Below are 14234 nucleotides of genomic sequence, written 5' to 3' on the forward strand. Positions count from 1 at the left end.
GTATATGTTCCTGTGCATGCATGGATGTGTGTGCGCACATGCATATGCACACACACATACACACACACACACACACACACTAATATATGCAGCTGTAGAAAATGTTAGCTAAAGGATGATTAGGCTTGGAAAAATCATGTATAAAATCTAATTCTATGAAACAATATTTTGGTTTAATAGAGAAATTAATTTCATGGTAAAAATATCAAAATGAAATAAGCCAACTTCAGATTGTAAAAATGTTAAATAATATGTAGGAGAGTATGTTATAAAATTGTTTCAAGTATCAGCTAGCCACAGACATTGACATACTGATTTGCATCATATGCTCTTAATCTACAATAGTTTTCTTATTTCAGTGGGAGGATGCCAAGATTATGTTCATGGGATCTTAATAATCTTAATAAATAGCAAATGAAACAATTATTCTTTGGTAGAAAAAAATATCAAAGGCAACAAATTATATTTGGTGTTTTCATCACTAATCAGCAAAGTATGTTTGTAGATGTGTAAAGAAAAAGAATAAAATGCATATCTTTTCTAATATTTGGGCATGAGATTTTTACATGATGCTGTAGCAAATAGCCCAATACTCCACATGGGAGATATAGTGGGTAAGCATTAGTAAGATAAGAAGCAGACCATCTAGACAAAAACCTTCTATGAGAATTCTGTCACTGAATGGTACCTCAATGCTAGGTTAATGTCTTGAGTTCAACTGCTCACTTCGGCATAGCCCCATGTATTTGCCATACTAGCCAAAGGAATAGGTGTTATAGGTTTACAATAAAACATCTTTTCTATTATTACTTTGGGACAACTATTGGCACTTTACAGTCTGTTAAAAGTTTATGAACTTTTCCAAGAAGAAATATAGGAGGCAGAAAACAGAAAGAGACCAATTCTTTGGCAAGGCATACAGTAGATCTCTTTTTGAAGATTTTCTACAAAATGATAAAAAGGAAAATACTTAGAAAATGTTCAAGATCTTAGAGGTACTTTTAATAAAATACTCTACACTTATGCACAATCATTATTTTAGCAGATAACAGTAAACAATATACCAATAGACAATAGATTTTTGTAATTGCTACAATCTGCTAATAAGTTTTTTCCCTGAAACATACTCTATTAAACCCTCCTTGAAACTATTCTCATCAACATTTTAATAGCATGAACCTAATTCATAGTTATGTGTTTTATTCACTGCATAAAACATGTAGTTCACACTCTGCTAATGATAACTCTTAGCATAATTACTAGGTTGTTCCTGGTGACATAAAAATTTATCCTGAAGCCAGGCGTGGTGGTCCACACCTATAATCCCAACACTTGGGAGGCAGAGGCAGGTAGATTTCTGAGTTCGAGGCCAGCCTGGTCTACAGAGTGAGTTCCAGGACACCAGGACACCAGGACAGCCAGTACTACACAGAGAAACCCTGTCTCGAAAAACCAATATATATATATATATATATATATATATATATATATATATATATATATATATATATATATATATGTATATATCCTGGTAGGTAGGTAATTTTAGAACCTCAGGCAAATAGATTAAGCCTCAATGTGTTTCCCATGTAGAGTGATCTTGGCCAACCAATTTTACTTGGCATCCATTCCTGACAGAGAGAACTGGTCTACTTTGAGGAGCAGCCAAGGCTCTTCAATAAAGAGTTGCAATAACCAGAAGAATTGTGAAGTTTCTTTGGAAAGTTACTGATACGGTATTCATTTTTCACTATGATCCCTTTATTAGTGGAAAGGATCAGGGTTTTGCTCTGTAGAGTACACCTACTTTTAAAATTCCTAGCAGGTAGAAAGATGTCTTTACAATTTACTAGCTGGCGTTTCAAATGAACATAACTAAAGGTCTTAATTAACAAAATCTACATGACTGTTTTTAATAAAGAAATGATAGTAAGCTTCCTAATTCTCTGACAAATTTCTTAAGCATGAAGCTTAAGAAAACAATCTTAGCTCATTTGACCACATTAATTTGAACCTACCGCAGTCACAAAATATAGCATAATAGAGCATAATAGATCAAAAGTGACCTTCTGGTATCCATAAAACATGTGGAGATATAGGATAATATTTATGTTTCAAAAAAATATGTTTAACTTCCTCTAGCTGTCACCTACATCCTAATGTGGCCACCAGAAGCTGATAGCCCATTATGGTTTGAATTCAACAATGACATAAGGCATTTATGAGATTAGAATCCTCAAAACCTGGTCCCAGTAGCCTCATCTATTCTGCTGCATCTAAAACCAAGACATTAACAAATACTTCTTTATTAGAAAATTCAGATCCAAATCATAGAGAATTTCAAGCAGAGACTGTATGTTTCCCAAGTTCCAAATGCCATTATCATTCTTTAAACACAGATATTCTTCCAATAGTAACTGATCATCCTTCCCCCTTTGTTCTTTACCTGACCACATAATTTGATGATGTTGATTTCTTTTTTTTTTTGTCTTTTTTTTATTCGATATATTTTTTATTTACATTTCAAATGATTTCCCCTTTTCTAGCCCCCCACTCTCCGAAAGTCCCATAAGCCCCCTTTTCTCCCCCTGTCCTCCCACCCACCCCTTCCCACTTCCCCGTTCTGGTTTTGCCCTATACTTCTTCACTGAATCTTTCTAGAACAAGGGGCCACTTCTCCTTTCTTCTTGTACCTCATTTGATGTATGGATTATGTTTGGGGTATTCCAGTTTTCTAGATTAATATCCACTTATTAGTGAGTGCATACCATGAGTCACCTTTTGAGTCTGGGTTACCTCACTTAGTATGATGTTTTCTAGCTCCATCCATTTGCCTAAGAATTTCATGAATTCATTGTTTCTAATGGCTGAATAGTACCCCATTGTGTAGATATACCACATTTTTTGCACCCACTCTTCTGTTGAGGGATACCTGGGTTCTTTCCAGCATCTGGCAATTATAAATAGGGCTGCTATGAACATAGTAGAGCATGTATCCTTATTACATGGGGGGAATCCTCTGGGTATATGCCCAGGAGTGGTATAGCAGGATCTTCTGGAAGTGAGGTGCCCAGTTTTCGGAGGAACCGCCAGACTGATTCCCAGAGTGGTTGTACCAATTTGCAACCCCACCAGCAGTGGAGGAGTGTTCCTCTTTCTCCACATCCTCTCCAACACCTGCTGTCTCCTGAATTTTTAATCTTAGCCATTCTGACTGGTGTAAGGTGAAATCTCAGGCTTGTTTTGATTTGCATTTCCCTAATGACTAATGAAGTTGAGCATTTTTTAAGATGCTTCTCCGCCATCCGAAGTTCTTCAGGTGAGAATTCTTTGTTTAACTCTGTACCCCATTTTTTAATAGGGTTGTTTGGTTTTCTGGAGTCTAACTTCTTAAGTTCTTTATATATATTGGATATTAACCCTCTATCTGATGTAGGATTGGTGAAGATCTTTTCCCAATTTGTTGGTTGCCGATTTGTCCTTTTGATGGTGTCCTTTGCCTTACAGAAACTTTGTAATTTTATGAGGTCCCATTTGTCAATTCTTGATCTTAGAGCATACACTATTGGTGTTCTGTTCAGAAATTTTCTCCCTGTACCAATGTCCTCAAGGGTCGTCCCCAGTTTCTTTTCTATTAGCTTCAGAGTGTCTGGCTTTATGTGGAGGTCCTTGATCCATTTGGATTTGAGCTTAGTACAAGGAGACAAGGATGGATCAATTCGCATTCTTCTGCATGCTGACCTCCAGTTGAACCAGCACCATTTGTTGAAAAGGCTATCTTTTTTCCATTGGATGTTTTCAGCCTCTTTGTCGAGGATCAAGTGGCCATAGGTGTGTGGGTTCATTTCTGGATCTTCAATCCTGTTCCATTGATCCTCCTGCCTGTCGCTGTACCAATACCATGCAGTTTTTAACACTATTGCTCTGTAGTATTGCTTGAGGTCAGGGATACTGATTCCCCCAGATTTTCTTTTGTTGCTGAGAATAGTTTTAGCTATCCTGGGTTTTTTGTTGTTCCAGATGAATTTGATAATTGCTCTTTCTAACTCTGTGAAGAATTGAGTTGGGATTTTGATGGGTATTGCATTGAATCTGTATAGTGCTTTAGGCAAAATGGCCATTTTAACTATATTGATTCTACCGATCCATGAGCATGGGAGGTTTTCCCATTTTTTGAGGTCTTCTTCCATTTCCTTCTTCAGAGTCTTGAAGTTCTTGTCATACAGATCTTTCGCATGTTTGGTAAGAGTCACCCCAAGATACTTTATACTGTTTGTGGCTATTGTGAAGGGGGTCATTTCCCTAATTTCTTTCTCAGCCTGCTTATCCTTTGAGTATAGGAAGGCCACTGATTTGCTTGAGTTGATTTTGTAACCTGCCACTTTGCTGAAGTTGTTTATCAGCTGTAGGAGCTCTCTAGTGGAGTTCTTTGGGTCACTTAGGTAGACGATCATGTCGTCTGCAAATAATGATAGTTTGACTTCCTCCTTTCCAATTTGTATCCCTTTGACCTCCTTATGTTGTCGAATTGCCCGAGCTAGTACCTCAAGTACAATATTGAAAAGATAAGGAGAAAGGGGGCAGCCTTGTCTGGTCCCTGATTTCAGTGGGATTGCTTCAAGTTTCTCTCCGTTTAGTTTGATGCTGGCTATCGGTTTGCTGTATATTGCTTTTACTATGTTTAGGTATGGGCCTTGAATTCCTGTTCTCTCCAAGACTTTAAGCATGAAAGGATGCTGAATTTTGTCAAATGCTTTTTCAGCATCCAATGAAATGACCATGTGGTTTTGTTCTTTGAGTTTGTTTATGTAGTGGATTGTATTGATGGATTTCCGTATATTGAACCAACCCTGCATTCCCGGGATAAAGCCTACTTGATCATGGTGGATGATCGTTTTGATGTGTTCTTGGATTCGGTTGGCAAGAATTTTATTGAGTATTTTTGCATCGATGTTCATAAGGGAAATTGGTCTGAAGTTCTCTTTCTTTGTTGGATCTTTGTGTGGCTTTGGTATCAGCGTAATTGTGGCTTCGTAGAAGGAATTGGGTAGTGTTCCTTCTGTTTCTATTTTGTGGGATAGTTTGAAGAGTATTGGTGTTAACTCTTCTTTGAAGGTCTGGTAGAATTCTGCACTGAAACCATCTGGTCCTGTGCTTTTTTTGGTTGGAAGACTTTCTATGACTCCTTCTATTTCTTTAGGCTTTATGGGACTGTTTAGATGGTCTAGTTGGTCCTGATTTAATTTTGGTATTTGGTATCTGTCAAGGAAATTGTCCATTTCCTCCAGATTCTCCAGTTGTGTTGAGTACAGGCTCTTGTAGTAGGATCTGATGATTTTTTGGATTTCCTCAGTTTCCGTTGTTATGTCTCCCTTTTCATTTCTAAGTTTGTTAATTTGGATACTTTCTCTGTGCCCTTTGGTCATTCTGGCTAAGGGTTTATCTATCTTGTTGATTTTCTCAAAGAACCAGCTCCTGGTTTTGTTGATTTTTTGTATGGTTCTCTTTGTTTCTACTTGATTGATTTCGGCCCTGAGTTTGATGATTTCCTGCCTTCTACTCCTCCTGGGTGAAATAGCTTCTTTTTGTTCTAGGGCTTTCAGGTGTGTCATTAAGTTGGTAATGTATGCTCTCTCCATTTTCTTTTTGGAGGCACTCAGGGCTATGAGTTTTCCTCTTAGCACTGCTTTCATTGTGTCCCATAGATTTGGGTATGTTGTGTTTTCATTTTCATTGTGTTCTAAAAAGTCTTTAATTTCTTTCTTTATTTCTTCCTTGACCAAGGTGTCATTGAGTAGAGTATTGTTCAATTTCCACGTGTATGTGGGTTTTCTGTTGTTTCTGTTGCTATTGAAGACCACTTTTATTCCATAGTGATCAGATAGGAGGCATGGGATTAGTTCTATCTTCTTATATTTGTTGAGGTCTGTCTTGTGACCAATTATATGGTCGATTTTGGAGAAGGTGCCATGAGGTGCTGAAAAAAAGGTATATTCTTTTGTTTTAGGATAGAATGTTATATATATATCAGTTAAATCTAATTGGTCCAAAGCTTCAATTAGTTTCATTGTGTCCTTGTTTAGTTTCTGTTTTCCTGATCGGTCCATTGAGGAAAGTGCAGTGTTGAAGTCACCCACAATTATTGTGTTAGGTGCAATGTGTGCTTTGAGTTTTAATAAAGTTTCTTTTATGAAAGAGGGTGCCCTTGCATTTGGAGCATAGATGTTCAGGATTGAGAGTTCTTCTTGTTGTATTTTTCCTTTGACCAGCAAGAAGTGTCCCTCAGAGTCTCTTTTGATGACTTTGGGTTGAAAGTCAATTTTATCTGATATTAAAATGGCTACTCCAGCTTGTTTCCTGAGACCATTTGCTTGTAAAATTGTCTTCCAGCCTTTTACTCTAAGGTAGTGTTTGTCTTTGACCCTGAGGTGTGTTTCCTGTAAGCAGCAAAATGTAGGGTCCTGTTTACGTATCCAGTCAGTTAGTCTGTGTCTTTTTATTGGGGCATTGAGTCCATTGATGTTAAGAGATATTAAGGAATAATGATTGTTACTTCCTATCATTTTTGACGTTATTTTTTAAATTTGATTGCTTAACTTCTTTTGGGTTTGATGAAAGGTTACTATCTTGCTTTTTTCAGGGTGAAGTTTCCCTCCTTGTATTGGTGTTGTCCTCCTATTATCCTTTTTAGGGCTGGGTTTGTGGATAGATATTGGGTGAACTTGGTTTTGTCGTGAAATATCTTAGTTTCTCCATCTATGGTGATTGAGAGTTTTGCTGGATATAGTAGTTTTGGTTGGCATTTGTGTTCTCTTAGAGTCTGCATGAGATCTGCCCAGGACCTTCTAGCCTTCATAGTCTCAGGTGAAAAGTCTGCTCTGATTCTGATAGGTCTTCCTTTATATGTTACTTGGCCTTTTTCTCTTACTGCCTTTAATATTCTTTCTTTGTTTAGAACATTTGGTGTTTTGATTATTATGTGACAGGAAGTATTTCTGTTCTGGTCCAGTCTGTTTGGAGTTCTGTAGGCTTCTTGTATATTCATGGGCATCTCTCTCTTTAGGTTAGGGAAGTTTTCTTCCATAATTTTATTGAAGATATTTGCTGGCCCTTTAAGTTGTAAATCTTCACTCTCATCTATGCCTATAATCCTTAGGTTTGGTCTTCTCATTGTGTCCTCGATTTCCTGGATATTTTGGGTTACAAGCTTTTTGCATTTTGCATTTTCTTTAACTGTTGAGTCCATGGTTTCTAAGGAATCTTCAGCATCTGAGATTCTTTCTTCTATTTCTTGTATTCTGTTGTTGATATTTGCATCTCTGTCCCCTGATTTCTTCCCAAGGCTTTCTATCTCCAAAGTTGTCTCCTTTTGAGTTTTCTTAGTTGTTTCTACTTCTGTTTTTAGATCCTGGATGGTTTTGCTTAGCTCCTTCACTTGCTTGTTTGTGCTTTCCTGTAATTCTTTAAGAGAGTTTTGTGTTTTTTCTTTCATGACCTCAGCCTGTTGACCAAAGTTCTCCTGTATTTCTTTAAGAGATTTTTGTGTTTCGTCTTTCATGACCTCAGCCTGTTGACCAAAGTTCTCCTGTATTTCTTTAAGTGTTTTTTGCATTTCCTCCTTGTTGGCTTTTGTATTCTCCTGGATTTCTTTCAATGATTTTTGTGTTTCCCTTGCAAGGGCTTCTAACTTTTGATCCATTTTCTCCTGAATGTCCTTCATGTGTTCCTGTACCAGCATCATGACCAGTGATTTTAAATCCAAATCTTGTTTTACTGGTGTGATGGGGTATCCAGGACTTGCTGGTAGAGGAGAATTTGGTTCAGATGTTGCCATATTGCCTTGATTTCTGTTAGTGACGTTCCTGCGTTTGCCTTTTGCCATCTAGCTCTCACTGGTGTTACTTGGTCTTGTCAGTGCTGGACTCACCAGTGCAAGCTGCCCCTTCCCCGTTGGCCTCTGGTGCACAGCTTACACTCTGCACTGCCTGTAGACAGGGTGCTGTTGTCCAGGCTGTTCAGATCCCGAAGCAGGCACCTGAAGGCTCCCGCTGGGGCCCGCAGGATTTATTGGAGCACACCGACTTCTCCCAGCTGGCCGCCCGGAAGCCCCCACTAGCCTCTTGAGGGACCTGGAGATGTGGTGCGGCTGCCCAGGCTGATCTGAAGCGGAGAGAGTTGAGCTGGGGGCTTCTGCCTGAGGCCTTGCCCCAGATTGTGTCTGTGGACCAGGTGGAACCCGTGTGCACCCCCAGGGAGCTCCGAAGGTGAATGTTGCTGTGACCTCCCCTGTGCTCCGCTCACTCCGCTGGGCAGCCGATTTCCCCAACCGGGCTGGCGCACACTAGGTTAGCCTTGTCGCCCGGGCCCTGAGTCCAGGCAAACGCCTGGGAGGCCAAGGTCCGAGCAAAGTTCCCCTAGGGCTATGTCTGTTATTTGGGTCCGCCAGGTGACCCGGATGGCGGGCGTGCGCGTCCGCGCTCCCCGAAAGCACCGGGAGAGTCTGTTGTGCTAATAACCTCCTGGGCGGGTTGACACACAGATGGCCCACCAAGCCGCCCAGTTCTTGGGGTCAGTCCTGTGCCTTTTGGGGCCTAGACCCCCGTTTTGTTAGCCTCAGGCTACGCTTGTTAGCAGTCTCTGCCCTCCTGAGCACTCTGGCTCCTGTAGGCAAAATGGCGGCGCATGCGCCGGCTGGGGCAAAAAAAAAACTCCTGGCTGGGTTGGCGCCCCGATGGCCACTCGAACAGCCCAGGGCCTGGGTGCAGGCCAACGCCCGTCTGGCTCAGACCCCTGCGGTGTTGGGCCTAGGATTATGTTTGTGTACCTCAGTCTGACCGATCTCTGGGGCCCGGGATCAAGATGGAGGTGAGTCTCTCCTGACTGGCGGGAAGCCGAGTTCTGAAGTGGCTTCCGTGCAGCGAAAGGCTCCGCAGAACCGCAGTTGCTTGCCGCCTGGCTGGTCAGCGAAGGTCAGTGGTCGTGGGCGCAGGGCCTAACTGGACCCTGTGTCGCCTTGGTTCCACCGCTGATGGCCCTTCAGCTGGAGCAGCCACTGCTACCGCCGCCGCCGCCGCCGCCGCTTTCTTCTTTTATAATATCTGTGAATTAAACATATTCAAACACAGTGACTTGTAGAAAATAGCTCATCTAAATAATTTATCTTCTATATAACCATGGAGAAGTAAGACATTTTTGTGCAGCAAAGAAATTTTCTTTAAACTATGCTTGCATACCTGTCATTTCTGCCACTCCTTTATGCTTCTGTCCCCAGCTCTCTTGATACTCATTTTTGTATCCAGCTCATCCCTGTGCTGTTTCTCTGCTATTGTTGGCATTTGCTTCCCCTGAGCTTTTGGGCTTTGTCAGGTCTTATCTACACATTCCTGCTTGTATATGCTCTCCATCCTTAGTGGCTAACATGTCCTGTTCTTAACTTCTCCAAGTTTTGTCAAGCATTTTCAAATGATTAGCTTCTCAGTATTTTCCTATATTTCTAGACTCTCCCAAATTTGCACTGTAATTTACTGAGAAGACGGCATGTATGAACACGAGGACAGTGTTACTTAGAGAAACTGTTCATTCCCACACAGAGGATGTAAATTGTTTTGATCTATATAGCACAATTAAGGAAATGAGATACACAAAATATTCTTGATAATTTACCCTTTTATATATAAAAACAATTTAGGAATGTTTCCCACAGATAGTTACAGAAATATACTTGGAATTCATTGCTAGGACCCTGATACTACTCAGTTTATATATTCAAATTATGTATGCATAGACACATAATAAATTATTTTAATATGACTTTTGCCAAAATAACTATTATTTTTAAAATGTTCATTTGTAAAATATACATAATTTCTGTTTATCTCTCCCTTTTAATTCAAGTTCTACTTATATTAAACATTATGTATTTTCGCAGCAATAATTGAAAGGGGGGGAAAAAAAGAAATGACTTTTTATTTTTCAGTCCTGTCCGAACAGGTTTAACCAGTTTTGGTGAGCTTAAAATAGTTATTGTAAAAGTTAGAAAGTTGATTTGCTCCCTCCATGATGTGCATTCCTTTTTTTCCCCACAGCAAAATTGTAATGTAAACTTCCCTAGAAGATGAGCTGGGCTGTAATTCTCAGCTAATTGGGAGAAGCAGCCCTGAGATGAGCACTGTCAGGCTGATTTGAGTCTTAAGATATGATGATGATTATTGTGTCAAATGTAATCAAGACTGTGGGCTCTGAACTGACTAAAAGGCTGGCTGGTTTTAATTCAGGTTTGTATATGAAGTAGACCTCTTATTCACCAATAGTCACAGCTGGCTGTAAAAGGGAACAATTTTTAAAATGCTATTTCCTTCTCGATGGAGCTGTGAGGATCAGAGATTGGGTTCACAGAAGGCAAATGTCCTCATTCCCTCTTTTTAAATTCTGTTTATTTTCTGTTTGATAGCCTTCATCTTAACGTTTTCCTGTGGTTGTCTGTCAGTGCCTGAAAATTCCTTAAACCCAATGCCAATTCCCATGTCCCTTTTCAAATACAAAACACTTTTGAGCACCAAGTTTGCTAATGTAAACCTCAATTTCTGTGTCTGCACGTGTGAGAAGAGGATTTCTGAGAAAGTAAGTCATGATTTTCAATTAAGTAATATACATTTAGTACATAGTTAATACAGCATCATGTTGAAATGTAGATGATTCTACAAGTGTACACAATTTTTGAAGGATTTTTTTCCTTTTTAATTCTGTGTTTGTCTATGCATCTGTGTATAGATATGAATGTGTGAGTGCAGGTAGCCATAGATAACAGGAATTATTCTAGTTGCCCTGTAACTGGAACTACATGCAGTTGTGATCTGCATATGAGTACTGGGAACCATACTCTGTTTTTATTGAATATATTGTTTATTTACATTTCAAATGTTATCCCCTTTTCCAGTTTCCTCCCCTCCAGGATAGCCCCTATCCCATCTTCCCTCCCCCTGCTTCTATGAGGGTGTTCCTCCACCCACCCCACTCTTACCTCCCCACCCTCAATACCCCTACATTGAGGTATCTATTGAGCCTTCATAGGACCAAGGACCTCTCCTCCCATTGATTACTGACAAGGCAGCCCTCCACTACATATTCAGCTGGAGCCATGTGTACTCCTTGGCTGATGGCTTAGTCCCTGGGAGCTATGGGGTGTCTGGTTGGTTGATATTGTTGTTCTTCCTATGGGGTTGCAAACTCCTTCAGCTCCTTCAGTCCTTTCTCTAATTCCTCCATTGGGGACCCCATGCAGTCCAATGCTTGGCTGTGAGAATCCCCCTCTGTATTTGTCAGGCTCTGGCAGGGCTTCTCAGAAGACAGCTATATCAGGCTCCTTTCAGCAAGCATTTCTTGGCATCCACAATGGTGTCTGGGTTTGGTGACTGTATATGGGGTGAATCCCCAGGTAAGACAGTCTCTGGATGGCCTTTTCAGTCTCTGCTCTACAATTTATCTACATATTTGCTCCTGTGAGTATTTTGGGAACCAAACTCTTGCCATCTACCACAGCAGTATGGGCTGTTTACTCCTAAAACATCTATACATAAAATTTTATTTTTAAATTCAATGAATTCAACACCCAAAACTAAAATATCCTTTATAGGAGTTGCTTACATTTCTGAGAACTACACTGTTTTAGCACAATGAGGAAACATTTTATTGGTGTGTAAATGAATTATTACTCAAGTTCAGGTATTAATTAAGATTATATATATATATATATATATATATGAATTTCTAGTGAAGCATTTCAGTGTGATCTAGGATTTGAACTCAATAGTTTCAGTTATTCAGGAAGTTTCCAATGGCTAGTCTGTCTCAGCTGAATTCTACAAACTCTATTACTAATATAGTTAAAGTTCTTGACTTAATTTCTAGAATTTCTCTCACTTTATGATCTGCAAAATTTGTTTAATTTCCCAGGTAGAAACTGATCTGTGAATTAATGAAGTAAAATATTCTCTTAAAACATAATGTATTTATTGGTATGGTTGACACCATTATAAAGATGGGTGAAATGAACGAACTTTTAAGAACTATTGGTGTGTGTAGCCAATCACTTACAATTTTGTCATCAATACCCTTCTGTTTATTTCCATAGCCTTTATTGAACCATGTGGTCTGTAGAAAATAGTAATGTAATACCCTTTTAATAATGTGCTACATAGATATATCACATTATCTTGGCATATGCAGTGGAGTTGCATATATAAAGCATAGGAAATGTTGTTGCCTAAATTTATACCAAATACTATATGGCACTAAGGTGGCATCAATAAGAGAAATACAAACTAATTTCTTATAAACATTAGCCAGCTAATTTAGAAAAAAAACCAGATACACATGTGTACAGAAATAAACAGCAACTTATTATCTATATCATTCAGATAAAAATAGTTTATACTGACAATTGTTAAATCAGTAGATGAGCAAAATGCAGTGTGTTCGCATCTCCTCCTCTTATCATTCACAAGGTCCAGATCCATTCCTGTGAATATGATAGAGAAGTCCTAGCTAGATGCATGGCAAGTCAGATGGATTGGGAACAATTTCATGCTTATAGACTCAGGATCTCAATGAATAGATCATTGTCATATGGTGAAAATTGACTCTCTTGTTCTGTGCCACAAAGCTTTGTGCACATCACATACACAACACTCAGAATGATTTCGACAGTATGAGTAGTCACAGAGGAAATGTCCTCACAGTTTATGGGTACTCCAAGACAGAGCAGGCAGAGATGTCTTGGGTAAGAGAAGGAAAATACATATCTGGTCAGGGTGGTTTACAAGATGACGTCTTTGAATCAGGATTCTACTTTTAAGAATTCTGAAAAATTGCCAAAATGAGAAGCTAATTTTGACAAAGGTTGTTCTTTTTTGTGTGTGCTCTCTTCTTCAACATTCTGGTAAAAATAACAGAAATTCAGCCATTGACAACTAAATACAATGTGTTGTCCAGTAAATCTGTCTACCATGTCACTTTTATTGCTAGTGGGAAAAGAACAAGCACTTAGACAAAGGAAAGCCTCCTCTCATGTGTTAAAATGTCCATTACAACCATAACTCTCTCTTAGAGTTCCTTTTTCTAGCAAAAATAGTTGCTACAAATTATTTCTTTTTTTTAGCTTTTGTGAGAGAAGTGAATATCCTTTCTTTCAAAAAAAACCAAACAATTATACCTACTAGTCAATGAATTTTAAGATTTTATTCATTTTTTATTAGATATATTTTTTTACATTTCAAATGTTGTCCACTTTCCTGGTTCCCACCAAAAAATCCATCTCCCTTCTGCCTGTTTCCCAATCAACTCTCCCATGCTCCCCTGTCCTGGTATTCCCTTACACTGTAGCATCGAGCCTTTCCAGGACCAAGGGCCTCTCTCCTCCCTTTGGTGTCTAACAAGACCATCCTCTGCTGCCTATGTGTCTGGAGCCATGGGTAACACCATGTGTACTATCTGGTTGATGTTTTTGTCCCTGGGAGCTCTGGGTGTACTGCGTGGCTCATATTATTCCTCTATTGCACTTCAAAACCTTTTAGCTCCTTGGGTCCTTTCTCTAGCTCCCCCATTGGGGTCCTTATGCTCACTTCAATGGCTGGCTGAGAGTGGACCCCTCTGTATTTGTTATGCACTAGCAGAGCCTCCCAGGTGACTGCTATATCCTGCTCTAGTCAGCAAGCACATGTGGGCATCAAAATTAGTGTCTGGATTTTGTAACTGTATATGGGATGGTTCACTAGGTGGAGTAGTCTGTGGATGGTCTTTCCCTCAGACTCTGCTCCACACTTTGTCTCTGCATCTCCTTCTGTGGGTATTTTGTTCCCCCTCCTAAGAAGGACCAGGGTATCTATACTTTGTTCTTCCTTCTTGGGACATCATTTGATATGTGAACTTTGTCTTGGGTATTCAGAACTTCTGAGCTAATAGCCACTTATCATTGAGTGCATACCATGTGTACTCTTTTGTGGTTGGGTTACATCACTGAGGATGATATTTTCCAGTTCCACACATTCGCCTAAGAATTTCACAAATTCATTGTTTTTAATAGCTGATTAGTATACCATTGTGCATATATACCATATTTTTTTCTGTATCCATTCCTCTGCTGAGGGACATCTGGTTTCTTTCCAGCTTCTGGCTATTATAAATAGGGCTGCTATGAACATAGTGGAGCATGTGTCCTTATTACATGCTGGGGAATC

At 39.5% G+C, this 14234-nt stretch overlaps 1 protein-coding gene across 1 annotated transcript in view; it reads left to right on the forward strand.

Moving 5' to 3' along the window:
* Dmd (dystrophin) overlaps positions 1-14234 on the forward strand; it is a 1772476-nt gene that overhangs the window by 1201695 nt on the left and 556547 nt on the right. The window lies entirely within an intron of this gene.

This window comes from Apodemus sylvaticus, chromosome X (genome assembly GCF_947179515.1).
Source record: "Apodemus sylvaticus chromosome X, mApoSyl1.1, whole genome shotgun sequence".
In the NCBI taxonomy this organism is placed as follows: Eukaryota; Metazoa; Chordata; class Mammalia; order Rodentia; family Muridae; genus Apodemus; species Apodemus sylvaticus.